The sequence below is a fragment of the Lolium rigidum genome, unplaced genomic scaffold, assembly GCF_022539505.1.
Source record: "Lolium rigidum isolate FL_2022 unplaced genomic scaffold, APGP_CSIRO_Lrig_0.1 contig_11879_1, whole genome shotgun sequence".
In the NCBI taxonomy this organism is placed as follows: Eukaryota; Viridiplantae; Streptophyta; class Magnoliopsida; order Poales; family Poaceae; genus Lolium; species Lolium rigidum.
This window is the reverse complement of record NW_025899816.1, coordinates 69,867-96,881: the sequence shown is the minus strand read 5'-3', so window position 1 is coordinate 96,881 and position 27,015 is coordinate 69,867. Positions and strand designations below refer to the sequence as shown.

General features: G+C 44.5%; 1 long non-coding RNA gene across 1 annotated transcript; it reads right to left on the bottom strand.

Annotated features, from left to right (window-relative positions):
- Positions 1–4,915: 4,915 nt before the first annotated feature.
- On the bottom strand, positions 4,916–9,463 carry LOC124680289. Its single transcript, XR_006995471.1, has 4 exons — positions 9,036–9,463; positions 7,491–7,604; positions 5,050–5,215; positions 4,916–4,970 (listed from the first exon to the last, which is right to left on the bottom strand). It is a non-coding gene; the product is annotated as an uncharacterized LOC124680289 (long non-coding RNA).
- Positions 9,464–27,015: the final 17,552 nt, after the last annotated feature.

Here is a 27,015-nt window from a genome sequence, read left to right as displayed (position 1 = left end):
GCATTGGTCTTCCACCGTTATTTCCTGCTCGGGGGCGGATTGGGTGGGTTTTGATTTTTCCGGATCTAAGGCGGAATCTTCGCTAGGAAGTTCCGGCGTCTCGGATCGGATCTTCGTGGCTCGCGTCTCCGCTCAGCGGCGGTCGCGTCAGCGCTACTTACCAGAGGGTTTCCGTCGGAATCGACGGTTTCCCCGATGAAGATGTGTATGCCGCCAACTGGGACGATGGAGAGCTTGATGGGGTCGGTTTTAGCCGGAATCCAACACTCATCCGGAGGGACGATCGGCAGATTTCCGGCGTAAAGGACACGCCCCACGGCGATGGTGTCGTCGTAGCTTCCCATGGCGGAACCCTCCCGGTTCCGGCCTCCGGACGCCGCGAGCCCCACGGTGGGCGCCAACCGTCGTTGCCTAATCGACGCGTACCTCGGAGGAGGGATCCTCACGAGGGGAGAAGAAGTAGGGGCCATAGGGCGGAGTGCACACGGGACGGTGGTACGCGAGTTACCCGGCTTCGGAACACCCGCACGATGACGGGGCCTACCGCCGCTTGTCCGGAATTATCCGGGCGCTTTCGCGTTGTTACAATGAGTTGTGGTTGTGCCTCTAGGGCTCCCGGGATCCGGCTTATAAAGGCGCACGGATCTAGGGTTTACATAGAGAGTCCTAGCCGGATTACGGATAGCCTAACTACGGTACAATATCTTGCCGTGCACGTCACGGATCCACCTTCCATACACTTCGTCCCGGATCCGGGTTCCTCATGGGCCTCCATGGATCCGGGTAACTCCTATGTCGGTACGGATCCGGCCCGCCGATCCCGGGGCTGGACTTCTTCCTTCATGATCAACGACGAATCGGGCCGCCCGATGGGCCACATGCCTCATCACCGTCTGTGGGCCACCCGGGCTTGCCGGATCTAGGCACTGTCGATGGTACACCTATGAAGTATACCCACAACATCAGCGGTGCTGGAGGTGGAGGCGCCCCGGGTTGTGGTTGTGGCGGAGGTGTAGGCGCCCAGGGCTGTGGTGGAGGTGGAGGCGCCTAGGGCTGTGGCAGAGGTTGAGGAGCCCAGGGCTGAGGTGGGGGCCCCCACGGGTTGTACGGCGGAGGTGGAGGCGGCGGTTGTGGCGTGGCCGAGTCCTGTAGCGCCAGTTGAAGGGCTTCATCCTCCGACAGGCCCGGCGGCATGATGCTGGTGGCGTACCGGGGCAGCAGCGGCTGCACAGGCGGTCGTTCTCCGAGACGAGGACGCCGAGCCTCGCGATCACGTCGTCCGTCATGTTGTCGGGGTCCTCAAACTTGCGGCCCTCCGCCATGGCCAGCTGCCATTCCTGGAAGACGACTGAGACGTAGTCGTCCTTTACCTCCTCGTTGTGGTACGCCATCGCCTCGATGTAGTCGTTGTTGTTGTCGTAGTCGTCATCGTCGTACTGCCCAGGCGTCGGCGCCTGCTGTCTTCGTGGACGAGGTGCCGGTGGACGGTCGAAGGGAAAGTCCCTGTCACCCATGAAGCCCGCCCTCCTCCTCCGATCCCTCTCGGTCACGAGATACGTGCGCCAGCTGTCTGAGTCGATGGCGTAGGCGGGATCGACGCGGAGGTCCGGCGACAGGTACCGCCTCCTTCGCATGATCTCGGCGCTCCTATCTGGCTCGCGCGCAGGCACCGGAGGGACGGGCATCCGACGGTAGCTGAGCCGCCAGCCGCCAGGCATGTGCACGTTCTTCCAGGAGTCGCACGGCGTCCAGTTCCGGTGCATCAGCCTACCCACGCTGACGGGCAGCGACACCCTGTTCGCCCGCTCCTCCTTATTGGTGCCGCTGCCGGACGCCTCGAAGTCGTTCTTATTCTTCCCCATGGTGGTGCGGCGGTGGTGGTGGGAGTGGAGGTGTGGGCGATGGAGGAACGCCGGTGGACATTTAAGACCGGCCGCGCGCGGGAAACGATGCCATTGAAGGCGGCGCAGAAGCCCAGCCGCCGCCCGCCGGTGCGCGCGTAGAAGAGGCAGCCGCGACATTGATAGCGAAGGCTGCGGCGCAGACGCGGAAGCGCTGACCGTGGAAGCGATGGCCACGGAAACGATGCCCTCGATACAGGCTCGCTGCCAGGCGGGCCCGGTGCAGATGCGAGCGGTCACTTGGTGCGTCCACGCAGCGTCCGTCGCGACGCATTCCAGGCGCAAATATGCGCCGGGTTTGCATCGCCGCGGACGGCCCGATCACGATGCATCGTCCCGCTGGAGGTGGTACCAGACGCATTTTCAGTCCGGGCGGACGCAAACGGACGCTCCCCGTTGTAGATGCCCCCATAAAAAAGATCCGTAAAAAAATATTCTGAAATATGCCACCAAAAGGCTCACTTCAGCGTTTTCCTTTTTTTTTTGTATACATTCAACTTTAGATAAATCTAAAATATCTTTTTATGGACATAGATAGTATACTTCTTCATAAAAGTTTGGCAAAACTTTATCTAGTTTAAATTTTGACCAAATTTATAAACATTTTTCTATGGAACAGAGAAGTACGTATATAGCAATTGTATCTGCAAAGGGATGCACTTTTTTTTTAACATGACGCCGCGCATCGGGGATATATCAGAAAAGAAATAAAAAAAGACCAAGATACGCGACGCATCCAAAACGGCCCATGTGCAACTGGTCCACGAGTCAGCTTATATTCCTCCCAAAATACGGCGGCCGGCCGTCTCAGCATTGGTGAGAGAGGCGTGGCTTGAGGGAAAAGAAAGAAAGAACCACCGCACCCCACAGTCAGATCGCCGGCGTCGAGCGGAAGTGAAGATGGCGTGGGTGTGTGAGGTGTGCGGCGACACGGGCGAGTACGACGAGAAGTACCAGGCGAAGCACGCCGCCCAGCACGCGAAGGATGCGAGCAAGAAGCAAGCAGAGGAGCAGGAGCGGCGGGAGGAGCGGGCTGCCGGGAAGCGCAAGGCCCAGTCGGATGGTGATCGAAAGACGTACAGGAGCAAGATCAGGGCCGCCGCATCCCCCAAGTCCGACAAGGCCGGCTCCAAAGGCGTAGGCAAGTAGGGCGGAGGCCCGTTCTAATCTTCGACGCGATTAATGATCGGATCTGCGTCAGATGCGGTCGATTTTTCTCTTCCCTGTTGTTACTACATGGCTCGGTTACCGGAATTAATCGCTAGGTTACCACCATTTTGAGTAAATCGCTAGGTTAGCGGATCTGTTACATTAGATATTTTCCGTAATTGGGTGGCCTTTAATTCTGCACAGGATTTTGCTGAATTGGCAATTCTGCTCGTACAACGGTGATGCATTATTATACACTGTGAATGCAGAATTTGCTGCTTCTTGTTGCCGTTATATCAACTTGATCATTGATGTCATGTATGTCAGATTTAACAGGTTCAGCTCCTGTTTGCGTTATGCTTGGAGTAAAAAAACAGTTTGGCATAGTTTTTTTTTCCTGTGGAGCTCTGATGTATTACACCACCTAGAATCCTTTGATGTTTCCTCCATGAACCTGTAGAAAAATGGTTATACTAGGTTTATTGCCTTTCCAAATCACATGACTTGGAATCAACTTATGGCTTGACTTCCAAATAAATGTACAACGAGCTAGAGTCTTCAGGCAAAAAAAGAATCAGTTAGTAGATTGATGTATAGACTTGTTCAGATTAGTGTACCAATGCTGAGTAATAATTGCATTTAGTTACTTCAGTTCTATTTTGTCAATTCTTTTGTGACGAAAATATTGATTTCTCACCATCTATACAGTAAATACGTTCTGGATTTTCTTGTTCATTTTGGTGGGAATATTGATTTCTCACCATGTCCTTTACACTGTAGGTTTTATTTGGGAATCACCATATCCTGCCTTTCTAAAATTATTAATTCCAGCCTTTATAATGTAGGTTTTAATTGGTTTATTATTTTTTTACCAGTGTGAATAATACTACTAATGCCAGCCTTGCTAAAAAAAATTCTATTCATACATGCCTAATTCTGATGGGACAACAAAGTTGTGTGCTGTCAGTTTCCTGTGTGAGTTTTCAGGTTCCGTTTTTATTCTTCTGTGATATACTCTGCTTACACCTGCCTATCAGTGAAAGCATGTCCTGGCTCGAATTATTTCAATGTATGGGTGGACCTGTTGATGTATGCTTACCGTATAATGCTTACACAAGTGGACAGACGTATATTTAAGTTCTTGTTTTGTCAAGGATAATTTGTCTGTTTTTCGTAAAATGATTGCTTTGTCACTATCTCTTGTGCATTCTGCATATATTAGGTTTTTGTTCTGTTCAAATTGCAACCTCTGTCGTTGTTGATGTGCAAATCAGTTAAATTATGTCCTGATGCTACTGAACCATGGCTTAATATTTGAACTAGTGCACACCTGAAACAAATAGTGATGATCATATGACTGATTTAGGTTGGCTATATATGTCAAACTGGCATTCTAAATCATTTCTTGTTTACTAGCTACTGTTGCTTTCTTCTTGGCCATAATGCATTCTTTTGGGGGTTCACGGCCGCAAGTCTATCGGTTCATCATGCGTAAAAAACTATTGCTTCCCCTGGGTTAGTAATATGTAGATGTTCATGTGAATATCCCCATGGTACGCTGGTGTTTGAATGCCCACAAGATGGTATATGTGGATATCTCAAGCTATTGGGGGTATTTCTATGGCCCAAATCCTACCGAATTGAAAAGTGGGGGCAGTGGCTTGGCAACATTGCTGGTACTCACTTCATTATCCACACACATTTTTTGGTTAGCGTTGGTGGTCTTTATAGATGCAAAAAAAAAAAATTGATAATGGCTTTATACAGAAACGGAGGAATTAGCTAGAACTGACAAAGTGTATGAGATTAATTTCACGAATCAGGAACAACTGAAATATCACTGAACATTTGATTAAAAACGACGTACCCCGTCCCCATCCGGCCATCATGATACGTCTGCCTAGTATCCATCTCTTTCTTCTGTCGCATGCAACAAAAGAACAAACCAATTAACTGTGATTTGACATAAAATAAAACAAAAACAAAGGGTGCACGCAACTGCATCAAATTTTAATAATGTGTGCACATCCCGAGCTCATAGGTATCATAGGAATGCGTGCATTCCAGGATGCAGTAGTTTGCCTCCCAGTTGGCCTGCAGCTTTTTCAGACAGGATTAATGTCTGGCGGTGGCCTCTGTCTTATAGTCGTACTACAGAAAAAATTCTGTGAACAATATTCAGACATCTGCATCTATATGTACGAAATATGTGACTTGCATCTAAAATGTACTAGTATCAACATTTGCATGCTTAGCATAAAGCCGATTCATTATTGAGCTTACATATAATGTTGTTTGATTGCTTTTCAAGAGATCGGAGTACAGAAAATTACCATAATAATGTACTCCCTTTGTTCCATAAAACAATGGGGTATATTTTTAGTTAAAAATCAACACCTTAACCTTAACTAATAATAGATGTTTATATTTTTGTAGTGCATTTGTGAACTATCATATATTATAGATGTTTATATTTTTGCCTAAGATTAACCAAACTTACAACATGTTGACTTTTGATTAACATGTCACTTCCATATGCTTGTATAAGATTCCTTGAAATTTGAACCCAACTTTGATCATAAGTGACAATACTTCCTCTATTTTATATTGTCGCAGATTTTAAACAGAGGGAGTAAAATATAAATTACGTGTTACATAAATTACACTGTTAAATTCATATAGTATTAAACAAATTTCCACAATATAATTTTCATGCCTATTTTATTAATTAATTTTATTATGAAAGTTAGGCGGCTCAAACCTGCAAGAGGCTTTAAACAACTCATAATACTACTAACTAAGGTAGTTTAGAAGCACGACATAGAACATCACACTTCCAAAAATTAGATGATGGCATGCTTTGTGGTAAGACTACTTCACTCTGAGAGTAATATGAGTACTAGCATCACATATTTCAAAACATTTTGGTAACATGACATGGTAATAAATGAAGAAATAGTGAGGTGGTAAATAGCTATGTTACCATCACATCACACACGGAAAGATAAAAGTATACACCATAATAAAGAACACAATGCATGAAACTATATACAAGTTACTACGCACTATAAAGGTAGTAACTTAGACTAGTAACATGGCATATATTACTAGTGTAAATTACTCCCCACTATGACTAGCCTAACTAGCTATATTACCATAACATCATACTTGTCTTGTCTTGAAAAAATGTGATGTTATGAAAATATAACTACTTACAACAAACATATCTTCCGTCATTAATGGCATGTTAATGTTTACTCCCCCTGTCCTTAAATAAGTGGATGTCTAGGTTCAAAACTTATCCACAAAAAGTGCACTTCTCTTTTTTAATGCACTTTAAAGTAGGAAAAAAATGCTTCTCTCTTATTACACGGGAATCAAGACCAATAACATTTAGCACATAGTCTCTTTGTTTTTCTTGTTTTCTACATACACTTAGCTCATTGGATATGAAGAAATTAAAAGGTGAGAGATGGTGGTTAACACTTTTCAATGCAAAATTCTTAATATGCCTTGAAAAACGAAGTACACCTTTTTAAGGACGGAGTAGTATGTAGAATTGCAATGTAGTGCATGTTACGTACTAATCTCCTAAGAGGTACTCTCTACATCCTCAAATAAGTGGACATCTAGTTTTAAACTTTGTCTACAAAAGAGTGTACTCCTATCTTTCCAATGCATTTTAATTGCTTCTCTCATCGTACGGAAATCAAACCCAATAATATTAAGCACATGTTCTCCTTATTTTTTACATGCATTTAGCTTAATGGGGGTTAAAATATTAAATAGGAGAGATGCATTCTCCCACTGTATTTTTTTACTCCATTTCATAATTTATCTTGAAAAATCCGCATGTACACCTATTTGTGGACAAAGGGAGTAGCAGCCGTAGTATATAAACTGCCAACACAAATATCTAGAGCTTTCAATTTTTCAAAATGTCGGAAAAAGGATGTTTGCTACTCCCGTGTCTAGAATCGGACATGTATCATTTCGCAAAGACATGAGGCTCCAATACCCAAATGTCAGAGTGCCATAGGTGGCAATGCTTTGGAATTTTCTTTTAAAGGATTAGTCCTAACAGGGCGAACACTTGATCGAACAATAAATAAAAACCGCTACACGAAAGATCGACAAGAGATGATACAAGAGAACAATGCTCTTCTACATAGCCCTATGGGGTGTCGTCACACAAAGGTAATTGTAGGTTTCAAAATTGCAACTGACAAACCAACAGGTGGCCCACGTCCACATGGCAGCAAGACCTCAGATTAAAACATCTCACTAAGACTCCCAATTAGAGCTGTCCGCTACTGAAAAACGGTTCAAATAGAGCAGCAGCCTAAGCTAGACTGAAAGGGAAAGAATCTAAAGATGGCTTAACAGAAGAAAGAATATTTAAATTCGTCAATCATCAAGAAAGAAGAGAGGAAACCATACTTTTTCTATTTTCAGGTAGGGGAACGATCACTTAACATATTCCATCAAGCCATCATGATCTCGTGGGTTCAGTGTGCACGGAAATGTCGCCAGGTATGATTGACCGCTTGCGTTCTGTGTGTGCAGCCAACAAACCAAAGAGATAAATGTAACACATGAAAAAAGATATAGCGTACAGAGTCCATTGAATTAAGATACGATAACTATTGAACATTAGATTAAAAGAAAGTATATCAATACATTCACGCAGGAAAACCTCAAATGTAGCCCAGGCTATATGTAGCTTGGTTTTTTTTTCAAACTTTAGATTTCTAAGTTTCAGGAAATTTTGAAAAAAAAATCTAGACATAGAGAATGTTGAAATCTATCGGTGTGTAAATTTTCATACTGAAATACATCATATATTGCCCTCAGCAAAAATAACAAAGTCCCACAAAATGAGAAAATCTAGATTTTCGTGTACTATTCTCCAATGCGGAAATCAAGATTTGTTATTTTTGCTGAGCCCAAAATACAACATATTTCAATCCGAAAATTTACATGCTCGAAGATTACAACATTAGCTACATCATAGATTTTTTCGAATTTTTCTAACATGTTTAAAATAAAAATTTCACAGGTTCAAAAAGTGGCCTACATCTACATGTAGCCCGAGCTACAAAAAGTCCATTCTCCATTCACGTACTTATATTTTGCACTTACTCAATATTAACTCTGTTCCATGATATATACGATGTTTTGGTATATTATTTTAGTCTACCAAGACGTCTTACATTTAGGAACTGAGGGTAGTATTTCAGCAAAGTTCCAATCTAAAATTCAACAATAGTTCAGTGATAGGTCTAGCGATAAAATATCACTTCATTACTTAAAATATATATTAGAAAGAGTACAAGGCCTTCGCCTCCACAAATCTTCATGGAGCGCAAATGGATATTGATTTACAAAGAGGAACAGATCTCGGTACGATCTCTGTACTGTACGATCCGCTTCTTGGCGGATGTATTCGATCTGCGTCTTCACGTCCACAAATGTGTCGGCGGCTGGGGCAGGCTCTAGCGCAGGAGCATGATGGTACCTAAGGCTCCTACAGGTGGGATCCAGTCGACCTATCAAAAATTAGGAAGAGAATAAACTCACACTCTTTTTTTGCATATTATTACAATCTTAAACTAAATGCACTTAATTTGCAGCAGGAAGACACATGGAACCAGATCTAAGCACCGACGAACTGAACAAACAAACTAGAGCAAGTGATGATCCGAAGGAACGTGGTACGTCGTCTGCTCGAATTGTGCTAGAATCGTTGAAGAAAGAAGGAAAACCCAAACTAGCAATCCAGAATTACTAGGCACAATCTAGTCACCAAACTTACAAGGTCAATCAGAAAAGAAAAAATTGGTAATAATAAAACAATCAAAACAAAGCACTAACACATTAAAAAAAATCTATTACTATCGAGAAACAGAGTGCCGAAACCCACGAGCCAAAAAAAAAAAAAAAAAACAGCGTGAAAAAAAATATGTGGATGAAGGGAAAATAAACCTTATCAATCCGCAACTTCGCATCAACATCTGGCATGATTAGTTGATCCAAAACTAGGGAATTTCTTCGGCAGCGTCGGCAAGCCGTCAACTAACGCATCTGGCGAGGTCCGCCGTCGCCAGATCCACCAGCGACTTCCGGCGGCGTCGCTAGTCGCGGCCTTCCGGGCCATACGGTGGCTGGCCGCACGACCATATCTCCCCGCGTGCCGCCAGTCCCAATTGGCTGCCGCCCACACGGACGAGGACCTTCGCCGGCCGGCCACCGTGCAACGGCTCCCTGCGCGTAAACGCATAGCAGCACCAGTAGATCTCCCATCGTTCGCAGCGTGGCCTTGCTCCGAGCCGACCAATTTTCAGATCTAGGGGAAAAGGCAGGTTGCGGCTAGGGTTTGTATCGTCATGTTTCCTGCGCTCTGCTGCACAAAGTATATATTTTGTCTTAGGCACAAAGCTACATACAGCCCCCTCGGTTCCGTAAAAAGCGACGCGCCGACAATTTTACGAAACCACCCCCGTGCACTATTTCGCTTGCAAAAAATCGATACCGTCAGTTTCCCCGACTCCCGCAAGACCAGCTTCTTCCATTCCGCCGGCCACTGTCGCCGACGGCCGGCCGATCACGAGGGTCTTCTGCTGCCGCGCAGCCACCTCCCCGTGTAAACAAATCCTCCTCCTCTCTCAATCCTATGGCGCCATAGCTTAGAGCATCTTCAACTGCGTCGTCTTCCAAAGATGTTTGCTGCGCGCACATTTTTTAGTTTTCATTCGCGTGTTCTAAAGCCTCATTCCGTTCGACGCGGTCCAATACGGTATCCGACACCTCGAGCCTGTCCCCGATCCATAAGGGATGCTCCAGACGCTCTGGATACAGCGAGAAGCGAGGTGGAGAGTAGTGGGCCTGACGCGTCATTGACACATAAAAAAGTTCGCACCCCCTCCCGCCACATCGCGCCTCTCCCGCCACAACCCGCCTTTCAGCCGCACATTTCTGCTCTGCCAAAATATTTCACCGCCTCTCCCGCCGCCGCTACCCTCTCCCTCCCGCCGCCGCTACCCTCTCCCATCCATGGCGACGCTGACAGGCCCCAAAAAAGTGGATAAGAAAGCGGCCACCAAGCCACCGGGCAAGGAGGCATCGACCAAAGGGACGAAGGCGCCCTTTGCGAAGCCGCGGAAGGCGCCGACAGCGAGGACGAAGCCAGAAGGCTGGACCGACGAAAAGGTGGGAATAAGACTGCATGCGGCGCAAGCTGTCGACAGCGGAGTGGAGTGGAGGGGACTGCGAGTGGTGGAGCAGGAGAAGAAGACGGAGGCGGCACGTGCGCAGTAGAAGGCTGCGTTGGCCGCGTGTCTTGCTGCTTCCAACGCGAGCCCATGGTGTACATCGGCCATCGCGTACATTCCGGGAGTGGCATCCCCGCCGACACCCGGTTTCTTCAGCGAGGGCGCATCGGTGACTCCCAGGTGCGTAACACCGAACTTGTCACCGCGGTAAGAGGATGCGCTGCCGCATGGCGTCTTCAACCCCAACGTCGCGTTCTACTCCCCGACGTACGACGCGCTTAGCGCCTGCCAGGCCCCGGTGCGGACGGCGATGCCTTCACTGACCGCAGGGGTCCGCTCGAATTCGAAGCCGCCAGTGGTTCGTTCGGGGAGGAGGAGGCAACACGTGAGGAAGAGGAGGAGGAGGAGGAGGACGAGGGGGAGGACGAGGGGGTGGAGGACGAGAACAACGATGACGAAGAGGACAACGACGAAGAGGATGACGAGGACGAGAATGCCGCGAAGGATTCAGAGGATCTCGTGGAGGTTGACGCGGTCGGCGTGAGGAAGAAGAGGAAGAAGAAGGCGGCCTCGGGCTCATGAGGCCCCAAGTGGAAGGTTCTGGAAGATCAATGTCTCCACAAGTCGTGGTCGATGGTGAGCCACAACTTGGTCATCGGCGCCAACCAAAAGTACGGGAAGTACTGGGCGAGGATCAAGGCAGAGTTCGATGAGTGCAAGCTAGGCGACAAGGATTACCACATGATACCAATGAAGAGGAGCCAAAAGGCAATGTCGACGCGCTGGGACATCATCCAGGCGTCGGTGAACATGTTCCATGGGTACCATATCGAGATTGAGAACAGAGCCGACAACGGCACAAACGCCAGCAATACGGTACGCCTCTTTCTACCACAAGTTTAGCGCCTCATTTAATCACGATCTGATAGTCCATTGCGCTTCCTTTGATTAGTTCGACCGTGCCATGGGGATTTACCGGAAGAATTCGGAAGGTTTTAGGCCTTTTGTGTTGCTGCATTGCTATAGCAAGCTCAAAAAGACCGAGAAGACGCAAGCGTCTATCACCCTGTGCCTTGTCGAGGTCTCCTCGACCCTGATCTTGCACGACAAAATAACCGACGAAAGGTGGGGACGCTGCTCAAGAGGCAAGAAAAGAAGATGGAGCTCAAGAAACGCAAGGAGGACTTCTCCATGTTGACCGTGTCGACAGCTGGAATGTCTCCCCGGACACTGGTGGCGCACAACTTCTACAAAGGTATGATTCTCGACGACATCGAAGCCAAAATGGTAGCGGCTGAGGCAGCGGCAGCAACCCCACCCACGGAGGCAGAGCCGACACCAGCAGACGCGTCGGCGACAACGTCTGCTAGTACACCTGTGTCGACGGCATCAACATCTGCATCGGCGCCGGCCTCAATGTTGGTGACAGAGCAGAGAGACCGGGCAGAGCACGACTAGTCATCATATCAGCGGGCCTACGTCGACTCAGGATGCACCGTCGGCATCGCCGAACCCATTCTTCTAATTTATGTTCAATTTGCACCACTGGTCTGTAATATGATCGTGCGTCAAATACTTTGATCGCGGCTACTTCGATTGCGACGACTTCGGCGGGAACGATCTCTTTGAATGTGAGTTGTTTGAATTTATGTTTGGGGCGGTTTTGGGGTACGCGGCTGGGGAACGACATCCTCAAAAGCGGCACCAAAAAAAATCATCCTCCAAACGCTCGATCCAACGCCATTTGGGGGATACGGCTGGAGATGCTCTAAAATCCCTAGCCCCTACAACAAACCCTAGCCCAGGCTCTGGCAAGGTTGGATTTTGGAACCAAAATCGATTCTTGGAATATGCAGGGTCGGCGGCGAAGCAGAAGGTACCGGCCACGCCGCAGCGCTCGGCCTCCATGGCTTCCATACCCGCGGCGAGAGGAGAGGAATGATGCTGAGGCGGCCCACCCTGAGTCCCCCTTCCCACATGCTCGTCTTTGTCGACGGTGAGCTCCCACGCCGCTGCCCCTCCCCCCTCCATCCCATACCTCCTCTTCCCCCAAGAAGCACTGCCGCATGCGCTTCCCTGCCGCCGCTTCGCCCGCACTGCTGCCGTCTGCATCTCTTACCCTTCTAATTCTCAATCCATGGGAAGTTCAGCTCCCTCCCGTTCTGCTCCGGTGTTTGTGTGGAATCACAACCAGAATTCGTTGTCTGGTTGAAAGGTTGTTGTCTCCTCTCTACCTGCTCTGTAACAGGTAGACATGCACCACGAAGCCAATCGAATTTGTTTGTATTGTGTGTGTCCCATGGAGGCGCCGATGACAAAAGGTGTTGGTTTAGCTATAGTTGTACAGTTGGATTGGTGGTGGCGCCGATCCTTAATTTCTTGTGTGCTTGTGATTTCGAGGTGGAGCAAGGGTATCTCTAACGGAACTACGCATATTGGACGCGAAAAGTGGTCGCCCACGTCAGTTTCCGTCCCACCGCAGATTATTGTTTTTGATCGCGCGTCTGTTTGCGTTTGGGTGTGCTTCTGATACGTCTCAAACGTATCTATAATTTTTGATACTCCATGCTTGTTTTACACCAATCCATATATGTTTTGCTTACACTTCGAAGCACTTTTATATGATTTCTGGCACTAACCTATTAACAAGATGTCATAGTGCCAGTTCCATGTTTTCTACTGTTTTTGTATTTCAGAAATATTGTACCGGAAATATTCTCGGAATTGGACGAAACAAAAGACGAAGTCAATATTTTACCGAAACGAAGATGAAGTCTGGAGGGGGACGAAGTGGCGCCACGGGGTGGCCACACCTGCCCTTGGCGCGACCAAGCCTGGGCCCGCGCCAAGGCATGGTGTGGGCCTCCCAGGCAACCCACCGACCTAAATCTACCGCATATTTATTCACGATCTCAGGAAAACCCTGGATACTCGAGCCTCCATCCACGAAAAATTCCATCGCGATCGCCATTGCAGAACCCATCTTGGGAGGGGGGAAGCTTTTCCCGGCACCCTGCCGGAGGGGGAAATCATCGCCATGCCCGCCTCCAAAGTGATGCGTGAGTAGTTCATCCTTGGACCATGGGTCCATAGCAGTAGCTAGATGGTTGTCTTCTCCAATTTGTGCTTCATGTATAGATCTTGTGAGCTGCCCTACATGATGAAGATCATCTTTATATAATCCTACATGTTGTGTTTGCTGGGACCCGATGAATATTGTATACTATGTTGAGCTCGATTATATATTCATGTCATATGTTATTTGTGATATTGCATGATCTCTGATGCTAGTGGATACTCTGGCCAAGTAGATGCTTGTGACTCCAAGAGGAGGTATTTATGCTCGATAGTAAGTTCATGTCTCTACTTTTCTGGGAGAGTGACGATAACTTCTAATATTGTAGATGTGATGTTGCTACTAGGGAGAAAACAATAATATTTTATCCGAGGGTAATTCTATTGTTTACTTTACACACATTGCTTAATGTGATAATCTATTGCTTGCAACTTAATACTGAAAAGGGTTCGGACGATAACCGGAAGGTGGATTATTAGTCATAGACGCAGTTGGATTACGGTCTATGTATTATGTTGTAATGCCCAATCAAATCTCATAGTAATCATCTTGTCATGTATGATCGATATTCTGTCAATTGCCCAGCCGTAATTGGTTCACCCATCATGCTATTTATCTTTATGGAGACACCTCTAGTGAACTATGGGTCCCGGTCCGTTTCTTTTACACTAATAAATTCATCTACTGCAATCCTGTTTTGTTTACTTTCTGCAAACATCTCTTTCCACTCGATACGTCTAATCCTTTGTGTTCAGCAAACCGGTAAGATTGAGAACCTCACTGCAAGTTGGGGCAAATTACTTTGGTTGTGTTGTGTGCAGGTTCCATGTTGTTGCTGATGCCGGTAGTGCGCCCTGCCACTATATGACATAAGAAGACTATGTGTTTTGGTTTTTCATTATTTTCATTTTTTAATTTTGTATGCCCATTTGAATCTTGGTTAAATCCTAGGTTTGACCAAGATTTAAACAAGTGTAAAACATGAAAATGAAAAAGGTAAGCATGGATCCTTCTTAGTCACTCCAAAATGAAGCTTTTGGAAGGTTTTTGAAATTTTCATATTTGAAACCCAAAACCACTTCTCTTCATGCTTGACTTCATAAGACAGAATTTAGGGTTAGGGTAGATACATGATTTTTCTGGTTTGAATATGTCTAGACATTGTTTATCAACTTGAATGCTTACTATATGACATAAGAAGACGTACTATGTGCTTTGGTTTTCATTTTTTTCATTTTTTTATTTTTTTATTTTTTATGCACATTTGAATCTTGGTCGAATCATAGGTTTACCAAGATTTAAACAAGTTTAAAACATGAAAAATGAAAAAGTAAGCCTGGATCCTTCTTAGTCACTTCAAAATGAAGCTTTTGGGAGGTTTTTGAAATTTCCATGTTTGATACCCAAACCCACTTCTCTTCATGCTTGACTTCATAAGACAGAGTTTAGGTTAGGGGGTAGATACATGATTTGTCTGGTTTGAATATGTCTAGACCTTGTTTATGAACTTGAATGCTTACTATATGACATAAGAAGACTATGTGATTTGGTTTTTCATATTTTTTTATTTTTTTCTGAATTTTTATGCCCATTTGAATCTTGGTCAAATCCTAGGTTTGACCAAGATTTAAAACATGAAAATGAAAAGGTAAGCATGTATCCTTCTTAGTCACACTAAAATGAAGCTTTTGGGAGGTTTTTGACATTTCCATGTTTGAAACCCAAAACCACTTATCTTCATGCTTGACTTCATAAGACAAAGTTTAGGGCTAGGGGGTAGATACATGATTTTTCTTGTTTGAATATGTCTAGACCTTGTTTATCAACTTGAATGCTTACTATGTGACATAATAATACTATGTGCTTTGATTTTTCATTTTTTTGATTTTTTTCGAATTTTTTATGCCCATTTGAATCTTGGTCATCCTAGGTTTGACCAAGATTTAAACATGTTTAAAACATGAAAATGAAAAACTAAGTATGGATCCTTCTTAGTCACTCTAAAATGTAGCTTTTGGGAGGTTTTTGAAATTTCCATGTTTGAAACCCCAAACCACTTCTCTTCATGTTTGACTTCATAACACAGAGTTTAGGGTTAGGGGGTAGATACATAATTTTTATTGTTTGAATATGTTTAGACCTTGTTTATCAAAATTGAATGCTTACTGTATGACATAAGAAGACCATGTTCTTTGGTTTTTCTTCTTTTGATTTTTTTTGAACTTTTTATGCCCATTTGAATCTTGGTCAAATCCTAGGTTTGACTAAGATGTAAACAAGTTTAAAACATGAAAATGAACAAGTTTCAAGTTCAACTTGGTTCTTGCAGTGTAATAACCCAGAACATAGGAACAACGAAGGGTAGATTTAGAAATGGGATGTGCATTTCATCGCAAAACGGGGGAAATTTTCGCGCCTTATTGCAACTAAACCTAAGAGGGATCGAGATTCTCTCTCATTTTGCATCTAGGGTTAGGCAATGTGAGTTAGGGAAATTTCGACATGATCTCTTTTGTAACTTGTTACCTTGGGGAATGTTTGCATTTGACAAGTGTTAATACATTAAACTATAAACATTGAACAATATAAATGGAATTCATAATTTAAACAACTTTGAATTTCAAAGTAAATCATAAATACAATATGTAATTCAGAATTTAAACATTACATAAATCCAAAAGCTCATAAACAAAAACTTGAGCTTTATTGATCATCAACACATAATACATAGTCTTTACAATATTCTTGATACAAGAATTGATAAATAATAAACGTAAATGAAAATGGAGATTACAATTTGCTCCTATAACTAAAACCTAAACTAAATGCTTGAAGAACATATTCTGGTCATATTCAACTTCAAAACCCGCAAAACAAATCACAAACACTAGCCGTAATATAAGTGTTAGCTCAAGATTCGCTTTAGACAGCTTAGCAAGTGACACAATCTTCGCCTTGACGAACCAAGTCACAAGACACTTGTGCTTGTCCAAAACCAGGGACAAGCACAAGATAGGATCAAGCGAGCAGACCAAAACCGAGCAGCCGCAGGGGCTCAAGTTTCAAGCATATGAGAGCACACAGCCTCAAGTGTGTCGGGCAACAATAGCAAGGCCATGCAAAGAGCATAGTCACCAAGCATGCCAGTGCTTGTGTGTCATGGCCAGGAAGAAGTAGAGACCATATAAATAGCACACAAACCCTAGAACCAGTGCATAGTCGACCAGATAAGATCATCAGGTAAGGGTGAAGCAAAAACAAGCATAGTTCATCTGTTCTTGAGCAAGAACAGTAACCAACACACAACTCCTCAAGCCACCAGAGATCATGGTGACCTAGAAGATCATCCAAGCTCGGAGGTGAAGGGGCTGTGAACAAACCCAAGTCCGCATCAACAAAGCATTACTTTCTAGGAGCCGGAACAAGGTATACCTAGTTCCCGGAAGAGATCCAATGGATCTAATCCATCATATGCATAAGCATGGGATGAGCAAGATGCTCATATGGTTAAATCATCACTTGGTTTTCACCAAGGATTACCGCTGATCAAAAGCCACTAAGACAGTAAACCATCCAGTATACAAATCAGGTGCACGTAAGCTAGACAAGACATGCACAGAGATGCACACTAACAAGATCACATGCACGTATAGCACCGAGAGATAGCATAGATTAGCAGCTTAAGACTACACGGAAGATCCTAAGCAAGCAACCATCGAAACCCTAGATTTCTTCACGAGCAAGCATATTGGCATTCATACTTAATATGATCCCCTAATATGCAAGCAAAGTTGAGTAGCCAACAAGACCCAACCACTAGGTGAGCAACCAGTCAGAGCAAGGCTACCGAGGTCACATCACACTTAGCACCAAATAAGAGCAAGCCAAATAGACCACATCACTATCCGCAAATGGATTCGAGTTTAATTGCTTGTAAAAGAATCATGAACAACGAAACTCATATACAAGCAAGACATTTAAATCATCACCGCATAAGCAGCTCATCATAATTAAGAAAATTAAGCATGAATTTATCACGCATCCATGCTAAGCATGACAACAGACATACTCGTTAAGCAATACAACTTAATTCATAGCCACTAGAGCAAGTAAGCAACGACAAACGGTGATGCTTGAGCATCAGCAGCACCAAATAAGTGAACCATATAACCACAGTGTTAACCAGTAAGCAATCACTGACAAACAATTGATCAAATTGATCAATCATAGCAAGCCAAGCTACACAGAGAGATTTGCCAACAAGCAAGAAATGATCCAATGGATCATTAGATTGCAGAATTAGTACTGAATCATATCACAGGCACCTCTGGCACACACACAAGTGTCACAGATGCACCACAAGTACACCTAGACAAGCAAGCATGATAGTCCAGTAAGCATAAGCAAGTCATAACCAAGCATAGCATGGAATAGATAACTTTTGAGCAAGCACAGTAGAGCATGGCAAGTACAGAGCATGCTAGGAGCAGCAGAGAAGTAAGCACAGCATAGATAGCAAGCAAATCGACATGTGCCAAGCACCAAGAATCGGTAATCCGACCATGAGCTTGCAGAAACCGGCTAAGCAAGATTGCGCAAAGAGTAGTATGACTCTAGATGATCACAAGACCACCAAAGAGCAACAGATCATGAGGAGGAAGAAGAACAGTGGGCAAGGGAGGCGCACGAAGTAAGAGAAGGAGGAGGAGCAGAGGACCTTACCCGCGCCCGGAGGCGAAGCTATGGCATGGCGAGCAGCGTGCTCGCGCGGCCATAGCACGGCGCAAGCTGGGAAGTCGCCGGCGTTACGCCGACGAACACCACCACAAAGAAGACAAAGATGGAGACGACGGCACAGCGCCGCAGCGACACCCGCGCCAGGTCGGTCTCGGAGGCGCACACGTCGACGACGAAGGCGAGAGCTCGTCGGAGAATCACCGGATCGCCCATGGCGATTCTCCAGAGATCCGGACCGAGGCGATTCGCCGGAGAGGACGAGAGGAGAGAAACGGCTCGGACGCATTGATAGATCTGCTCGAGGCGGTTCTAGATCGGTAGGTGACCACGGCGGAGGAGGCCGGTGACGGCGGAGCAGGCGGCGGCCATGGCGGCGACGCCATCGCCTCGTGGTCGCCAGAGATTAGGGGTTAGACGAGTGAGAAGAGGGCCGAGTGAGAGTGAGAGTGGTGGCCGCTTCGGCGCCACCAAACCCAAAAGGGGGCCAGCCTATTTGGGCCGTCCCTCGGTTAGTCTATTGGATGGGCCCAATATGAGTCCAAGGGTATTTTGGTCTTTTTCTAATTAATAAAAGATCAAAACTTTACCAAATTTTAATAAATCATAAACAACTCTAAAAATCCAATAAAAATTGGATTTATGAATGAAAAATAAATCTTAACCAGAATAAAATATGAAATGGAATTTATGAAACAAATTCAAAATCATGAATTTTTAGAAATTAAATAATCAATTGGAATTTTTAATTATTATTTCCTTGTATTTAAAATTCAAGGAAAAATCTCAAATAAGTTCAAAAACTTATTTTCAAACATTTCAAAATGAGATTCTATTATTCCAAGTCATCTCTTTTGAACCAGAGAATTTTTCCCAGAAAACTACTATATTCCCTTTTATTCCAAAAACTATAGAGGTAACTCTATAATTTCAAATTATTTTGGAATGACTAAGGTAATTACCAAGTAAACTCATGTTACTTTGAATTGTTGTACTTTGTGTGAATTACAATGATTAATACTTTTAAATCAATTGTAAATTACCGTCAAAGACATAAATCTTAAATACAACCCTAAATTGTAATAATTCAATGGGGTAAAGGGATTCAACATAAAATAACACATCCATGATTGCATTATTTGGATTTTTATAACATTGTCCTTACCGGACAATGATGCTTCTTACGTAACCCGAGGTCCAGGTTCCATCAACCGCATTGAACCGCACTATCTCGCAGTCCACGTGCAAGTTCACCCTTGCTCATGTCAACTTGATTATCTTCTACTACTTTTAATGCAAAGCTATATACTTATCATTCCCGCATCGCAAATGAAATGTTAATTTCCAACTATGAATATGACTATGTAGGTCGGCAATGGAACCATGGTATGTGTTGATATGGTGGAGGTTCCATTGCAATGGGTTATATCACCTCAGGATTAAATTACCAATGCCGGCCCGCTGATTCTAGCGCTCGTACAAACCGCGTTAACCATGAGATCTATAATGGCTCCGGAAAAGCCAGCTGTATCTTTCCCTTCGCACGCCAACGGATCGGGGAGACGGTGGGGTCTTGGAGGCACCTGCCGCAATAGGTTGGGAAATCCTTTTAAATCCCCATCCATTGGTGATGTTAATCTCTTCCGATCTATGAAGGATTGTCCAAAGTACACCATGAGTAAAGCCGTATTATCGGGGGATCTCTGTCGGAGGTGTGCGGGTGGACAAAGGGTGGGTTTGCGGTCGCGGAGAAGGCGGTGTGGGCTTGGATCTTTATACCGGCCTCACACCAAAGGAAGTGTGAACGGGGGCAAGTCCCGCGGATGGCAAAAAGGGTGAGATCTCTTGTGGGAAAAGTAACGCACCTGCAGAGTGTATCAAATTGTGGTCGTCACTCCTTGTTAGGAAGGAACGCCGCAAACGCTTGGAAGAAAGGAACTCCACAAGTTCGTCAGCTACCGTGAAGACGGCGGGCATAGTTTTCATAATAAAAGCAACCTTTTGAAGAAATGTTTGCAAAACATGCATTGACTCTGCGATTTCCTCGATCAATGGTCGTAGCTAGTGCATCAAACACCTTTTATTCTTTTTAGAACTCGTCGAGTACCTCGTACTCACTTTCTTTCGACACCCTTGCTAGGACCGTGATCCAGATAGTGGAGGCTATCAACGATGGAGCACGTGCGGAAAGCTACGAGCTGGTCTACGAAGAACTCGATCTTACCGAGCGGAGTGGAAGGCGTAGACTATGGGATAGTCTACGTGACCTGATGACACGCGAGGTGGAGGAGTAGGACATACCTTAGTATCATAGAGACGAGAGCAACGTAGAACTTACCTAAATAAGTTGTTGAGCTCTTTTCATCTTTAGTATAAGTTGTAATGGTATTTTAGTAGTCTCTTAGGGTGTTCTCATAGGACCGTGAGCAATACCAACTTGTAAGACAATGTTTGTAATAAAGTATGGAGTGTTATGACCTGCAATGTTTCGTTGTACCACTACGGGGATATGGCAATTTGTGAGGAAGTCCTTCACAAAGATCATATCAACGACTTGTATACTACAACATGCGATGGTATCGTCAGGTCATCGAGCAGTTTGGCATCGGAGCAAATGTTGCGACCTTAGGTTGGAAAAACCTAGTATAGGGAAGAAACTCGTAGGAGCCTAGTAGAAATAGTAAAGGATTCTCTAGAAATATGGTGGTTATTCACTTGGAGAATAGCAAAACCATATATTTTAGTGCTGATAATTCTTTATTATAGCTATTATGATGCATTATCACTACTAATATTACGCTTTGTATACAGCCATAATGGCGAACACTTTTCCCAAGAGGACTTTGAGGAAAGTTGAGGGTTGGCTGCGGTGATTATGATGGACCAATAACAGCTCTCTCCGTGTGGGATGCTTGAAGGAACTTCATTGCGATCCACTGGACACCGTTATCAAGTATACTTACTATGATGGGGAAATCCTAGCCAAGTGCGAGTATCGGTCCAACTACCGGAAAAGCTGGCCGATGAGCCGTATAATGCCATACGGAGAAGCCAAAACTATCACCACAGACCTACCATATGGGCCTATTCAAGGCAATCCTTGAGATAAGGCGGCACAAGTCAGATAGAACTCCTATGTTCAGAGTTTTCTCATATACCTCATGCCGAGGAAGATGAGGATCCACTCTTAATCATTTGGTGTTAGCCCACAGTAAGTCCTGAAGCGCAGCCTTGACAAGACATGGATAGTCAGAAGTCTTTATTGACCACGATGTATCTTTTACACATGAAGATGAGAGGTGAGATTGACCACATGCTAAGCTGAGTTCACGGACTCTCGATAAAGTCCAAACTCCGGATGCATGACTTGAGGGCACAACCACAACATACTACACCCTTCTTTAACCCGGACAGTGATGTAGATTTGAGTGACCGGTGGTTCAAGAGAAATCTACCTACAAGAGACCCACTTACACCTAACTTTGTTCAAGCACTATCCACATGTGTCGACATCATATGATACTGGGATATGGGGAGACCACTCATGGAACATAAATTGCTCGAGTCACCGTTGAAAACTCGACGGGTTGGCGTTTCGGGGAACCTTTCGGTGATGAGGAGGAGCCAATTCCATGTGATAACCGGAGATGAGAGTGATGCGGTTAACCCAAATGTTAACCAACACTACGAGCGGGTGAAGAAAGGTGCGGATTCCATTTCCGTTAGATTTGGAGATGGGCATATCTAAACCATCGCGATGCTGAGCAGGTGAGGGTTGCGGAACCAAGAAAAAGAAGAAGAAGAAGATGAGGGTCAAGTGAATAGGAATCCTCCATGGATGACGTGGAGAAGTGGCCATTGTATGTCACCTTGGGGATATGTATGAGTCCTTATCTAGTTACTTTGGAATGACAGATCTCGCTCTCGGCACTTCGTCCGATCTCAGATTACATACCTACTCGAGGACCTTTGTTCCCGACGGTGTTCGGAAGACTAGTCGCCGTATCTGATTGGACCCCGGGATGTACGCGGAGGCGAATGAAGACGATGAGGAGTAGAGCTCCAAGGAAGAATAAAGTAATCTAGGTGGTATTGTAATAGAACGTATTTTAAATTCCGTTGGTTTGGGCTTGGAGCCAAATAAGTGGTTTATATATACCACATGTAACATAAGTTTGTGAGTGTGTTATGTATTATACGGAGTATATACATAATAAATGTTTGTTTTGGATTTGCTTTTGATTTAATTGTGTGACTAGTACTTGGGCAATGAGTTGAGCTCGAGAAAACATTCGCATGGTGTAATTATGAGTAATCGCTCTTTGTTACGGGACTAGGGGGAAATGGCGTTAGTAGAAACCGAAGAGGCTCGCGAGAGCGAGAAGAAAGAGAAAAGAGAGGCGGTAAGACGGCAACTAGAGCGTGAAAACGCACCACCACCACCACACCCAATGTTGCACCCAGACTTCCAACGATATATGAGGTCAATGGAGGAAAGACGAGGCGTTACCGAAAGTCGGAGCAAGAATATGCGGGATTTCTTTACCCATGTCATCAATGAGAGGGGTAATGAAGGCAAGGAGTAACACTATCGGACTTCCAAAATGCAAGACCACTACCATCACATCAGCTCGAACCAATGGACGCAAGATTGGCTTATGGATGCGAGACGGAAATTGAAGACCGTTGGTTGCAACGATGAGGAGAAGATCGGATATACCACTTATCTGTTGTCGGGACCAGCGGCATCATGGTGGGAGAACCTTGTAGCGATACACCCTCCGGATAAAGGTATTCACCGGGAGTGGAGTTCAAGAAGAAGTTTCGGGATGCTGCATGGTTCGGACGGGTGGAGCTGAAGAAGAGAGGAATTTGAAGAGCTGAGACAGAATACTGCATCAATCATGCAGAGATGTTCGGGATTTCAATAGGTTATCCGGATATGCACCGAAGATGTAGATACAGGAGGAAAAGCGGAAGAAGCGGTTCATGAAAGGCATGAATCCATACATGAAGATGCAAGCGAGGTTGGCAAGACGCTCGGAATCTCCGGAACTGATTGACTCGGCAATCACTTTCGAGGATGACTACGAGCAAGTCCGGGAGGACGGAGAGAAGAGGGCTCGTATAGAGCCAAGGGAAGTACCCAATTAGTAAACCACTACCGATCGGAGTTTCAAACCTCGATGTCGACCTACCATGTAATCAATACAATCGGGAGGTCGAGTCGAACCCAATTAACTGCGATCATACGCAACAATTGTGGCCTCGAGAGGTCATTTGCGTAAGGATTGTCGAAAACCCGCAATCATTTGCTATGGTTGTGGGAAGGAAGGACACATTAAGTACGGAGTGTCCAAACAAGTCGTCTTGGAGTGGACAGAGCTTCGGGAGGACCGAGGGGCAACAACAACAATAACAACAACAATAACAACAACCGCAACTACAACAACAACAACAATAAGAGGAAAGCCTTATGGAAAGCTGAATTGCACATCTTTGGAACAGCGGAAGAGTCGGATCAAACAGCCTTAGGTACGCTAAGCATTCTTACTCATCCTGGCAAAGTATTATTTGATACTCGGAGCAACCACATCATTTCTTGCATTGGAATTTGTGGAAAAATTCGGGCTTAGATGTTCTAGAGTTAGAAACCCCTATAAGCGGCCCTATCCGCGGGGAACGATCTTAGTGACCCACGTGAAAGAAGCACAAGTCCCAACCATATGTGATTCGTGTGTATTCGCGGACCTAGTAATCATACCCATGAAGGACATATCAGTCATCTTAGGGATGGATTGGTTGACCGAAAATGGAGCGGTGATTAACTGTGGAGACAAAACAGTATCACTTCGCGACTCCATCGGAGGTAGAATAGTGTTCCAAGGAGATAAGTACAGTGAATTAGAGATTGGATTGGAACTCAACAGACTGAAAGAAGTGAGAATTGAAGATATTCCTGTAGTGAATGAGTTTAAGGATGTATTTCCTAAGGAACTACCGGGAATGCCACCAGATAGAGAGATCAATTCACAATCGACATCGATTCCGGGCACAAGGCACCAATAGCACAACCACCATATAAGATGGGGCCAAAGGAGTTAGTGAGGCTGAAAAGCTCGTGATAGATGAACCGGAATGTAAGGGATTTATTCAAGAAAGTGTGTCACCATGGGGTACACCTGCTTATTTTTGTGGATAAAAGAGATGGAGGAAAGAGAATGGTGTGGAGATTATAGAAATTTGAACAATGTAACTATCAAGAACAAGTATCCTTTACCTAGAATTCAAGATCTTTTTGATCAAGTTCAAGGAGCAGGAGTCTTCTCGAAGATAGATTTAAGGGTCGAGATACCATCAAATCAAGATCAAGAAGGAAGATGTACCAAAAACAAGCATTCGTATCAAGGTATGGACACCATGAATACTTGGTTGTAACCATTTGGACTAACCAATGCACCAACAATTTTCATGAATTTGATGAACAAGATATTCATGAAGTACTTGGACAAGTTTGTGATAGTGTTCATAGATGATATTTTAATCTATTCCAAAGATAAAGAAGAACATGCCAAACATTTGAAGATAGTTCACGCAAACTTTGAGAGAACATCAGCTATATGCAAAGTTCAAAAGAAGTGCAAATTTTGGCTAGATAGTGTTGAATTTCTTGGACATGTCATAACCAAAGAAGGCATAGCGGTGAATCCAAGCAAGGTTCGGTCCGTATTGGAATGGAAATCACCCTAAAAATGCTAAGGAAATACGAGGATTTCTTGGTATGGCGAGGCTATTATCGGAGATTCATAGAGGGATTTTCGAAGATTGCGAGGACCAATGACCAAGTTACTCAAGAAAAATACTCCATTTGTGGGGATCTGATGAGTGTGAAGCCAGCTTCCAAACACTCAAGGATAAGTTAACCACGGCACCGGTGTTAGCGGTTCTGAACCTCGGAAAGGATTACACGGTGTACTGTGATGCTTCCAAGAATGGACTTGGATGTGTTCTTATGCAAGATCGGAAGGTAATAGCTTATGGATCAAGACGGCTTGAAACCACATGAACACAACTACCGGTCGCATGATCTCGGAGTTAGCGGCGAGTTGTGTATGCTTTGAAGAGTTGGAGACAATTTCTATATGGATCCAAGTGTGAGTTATACATCGATCACAAAGTTTGAAGTATTTCTTCACCTGGAAGAATTAAACATGAGACGAAGAGATGGTTGGAGTTGATTAAGATTACGACCTTGTAAGATCAACTATACACCGAGCAAGGCTAATGTAGTAGCAGATGCCCTAAGCTAGGAAAAGTACGGAGAATCAACCTACGGAATGGGGAGATTCCAAAGGAACTTCGAGAAGGAATTAGAAGATGCTCGGATCTTGTTTATTCAAGGTGATATCAAAGGAAGTATAGCAACCATGAGGATTATGGATGAGATGTACTCGGACTTGAAATATGAGATTATCCAGAAAGCAAGCGGATGATTTGTTCATTCAAGAGGAAATCAAGAGGATTGGCGAAGGAAGACCATCGAATTCCATCTAGGGGAGTTTGATTCATTATATTTCCGACAAAGGATACGTGGCACGGATGATCCAGGAGTGAAGTCAATCATATTAAAGAAGCACATGAAACTCCTTATTCCATACATCCAGGGAAGTACCAAGATGTATATGGATTTGAAGGGAGATGTTACGGTGGAACAACATGAAAAGAGAAATAGCACAACTATGTCTCGGAATGTCATACATGTCAATCGAGTGAAGCGCGGAACATCGAGCTCTGCGGGATTACTCAAACCACTAGAGATACTCGGAATGGAAATGGGATGAGATCGGAATGGATTTTGTTCATTGGTTTACCAATGACTAATAAGAGGAAGGATATGATATGGGTAATAGTGGATAGACTTACCAGAGCGCTCATTTCATAGTGTAAACACAAAAGATATATGTTGAGAAAAGCTTGTGGATATTTATGTGAAGGAAATTGTGAGTAAACATGGAGTACCAAAGAAGATAGTCTCGGATAGAGGTTCGATTTTCACATCAGCATTACGGAAACAACTACAAGAATCTTTGGGATCCAAGTTGGATTTCAAGATACAGCATATCATCCACAAACCGGAGGACAAACCGAAAGAACCAATCAGATACTTGAGGACATGCTTAGAGCTTGTGCTGCGAACTTTGGAGGCTCATGGGAGGATCATTTACCTTTAGCGGAGTTCTCATATAACAATAGTTAATGCGAGTAGTATTCGAGATGGCACCGCACGAAGCATTGTCACTGGAAGGAAGTGTAGATCACCAATTTGTTGGTTTGAAACGTGAGAAAACAAGGAGTTTACACCGGATTACATCAAAGAAAGACAAGACGTCATCGAAGTGATCCGGGATAGACTCAAGATAGCTCAGAGTCAGTCGTAAGAGTTACGCCGAGCTTAAAAGAGAAGAGATTGAGGAACGAAAGTGGGAGCATGGTTTATGCGAAGGTTAGCCCAATGAAAGGACTTAAGAGGTTCGGAGTGAAAGGAAAGTTAAGTCCTCGATATATTGGACCATTTAAGATACTCAGTCGGAATCGAGGAACATCCTTTGAGTTGGAATTACCGATGCAACTAAGTCAAGTTCATAATGTATTTCATGTTTCACAACTCGAAAATGTTTGAAGGCATCGGATGATCCTATCACACTATGAAGAAATAGAATTGCAATCCGACCTAACTTATGTGGAAAGGCTCGAAAAGATCTTAGAAGTACAATGGAAGAAATTAAGAAATAGAGCAATCAAACACGCAAAGTGCAATGGCAACATCATCACGAGCGAGAAGCTACTTGGGAGACGTAAGAAGAACTCGGAAGTCTTACCGAGA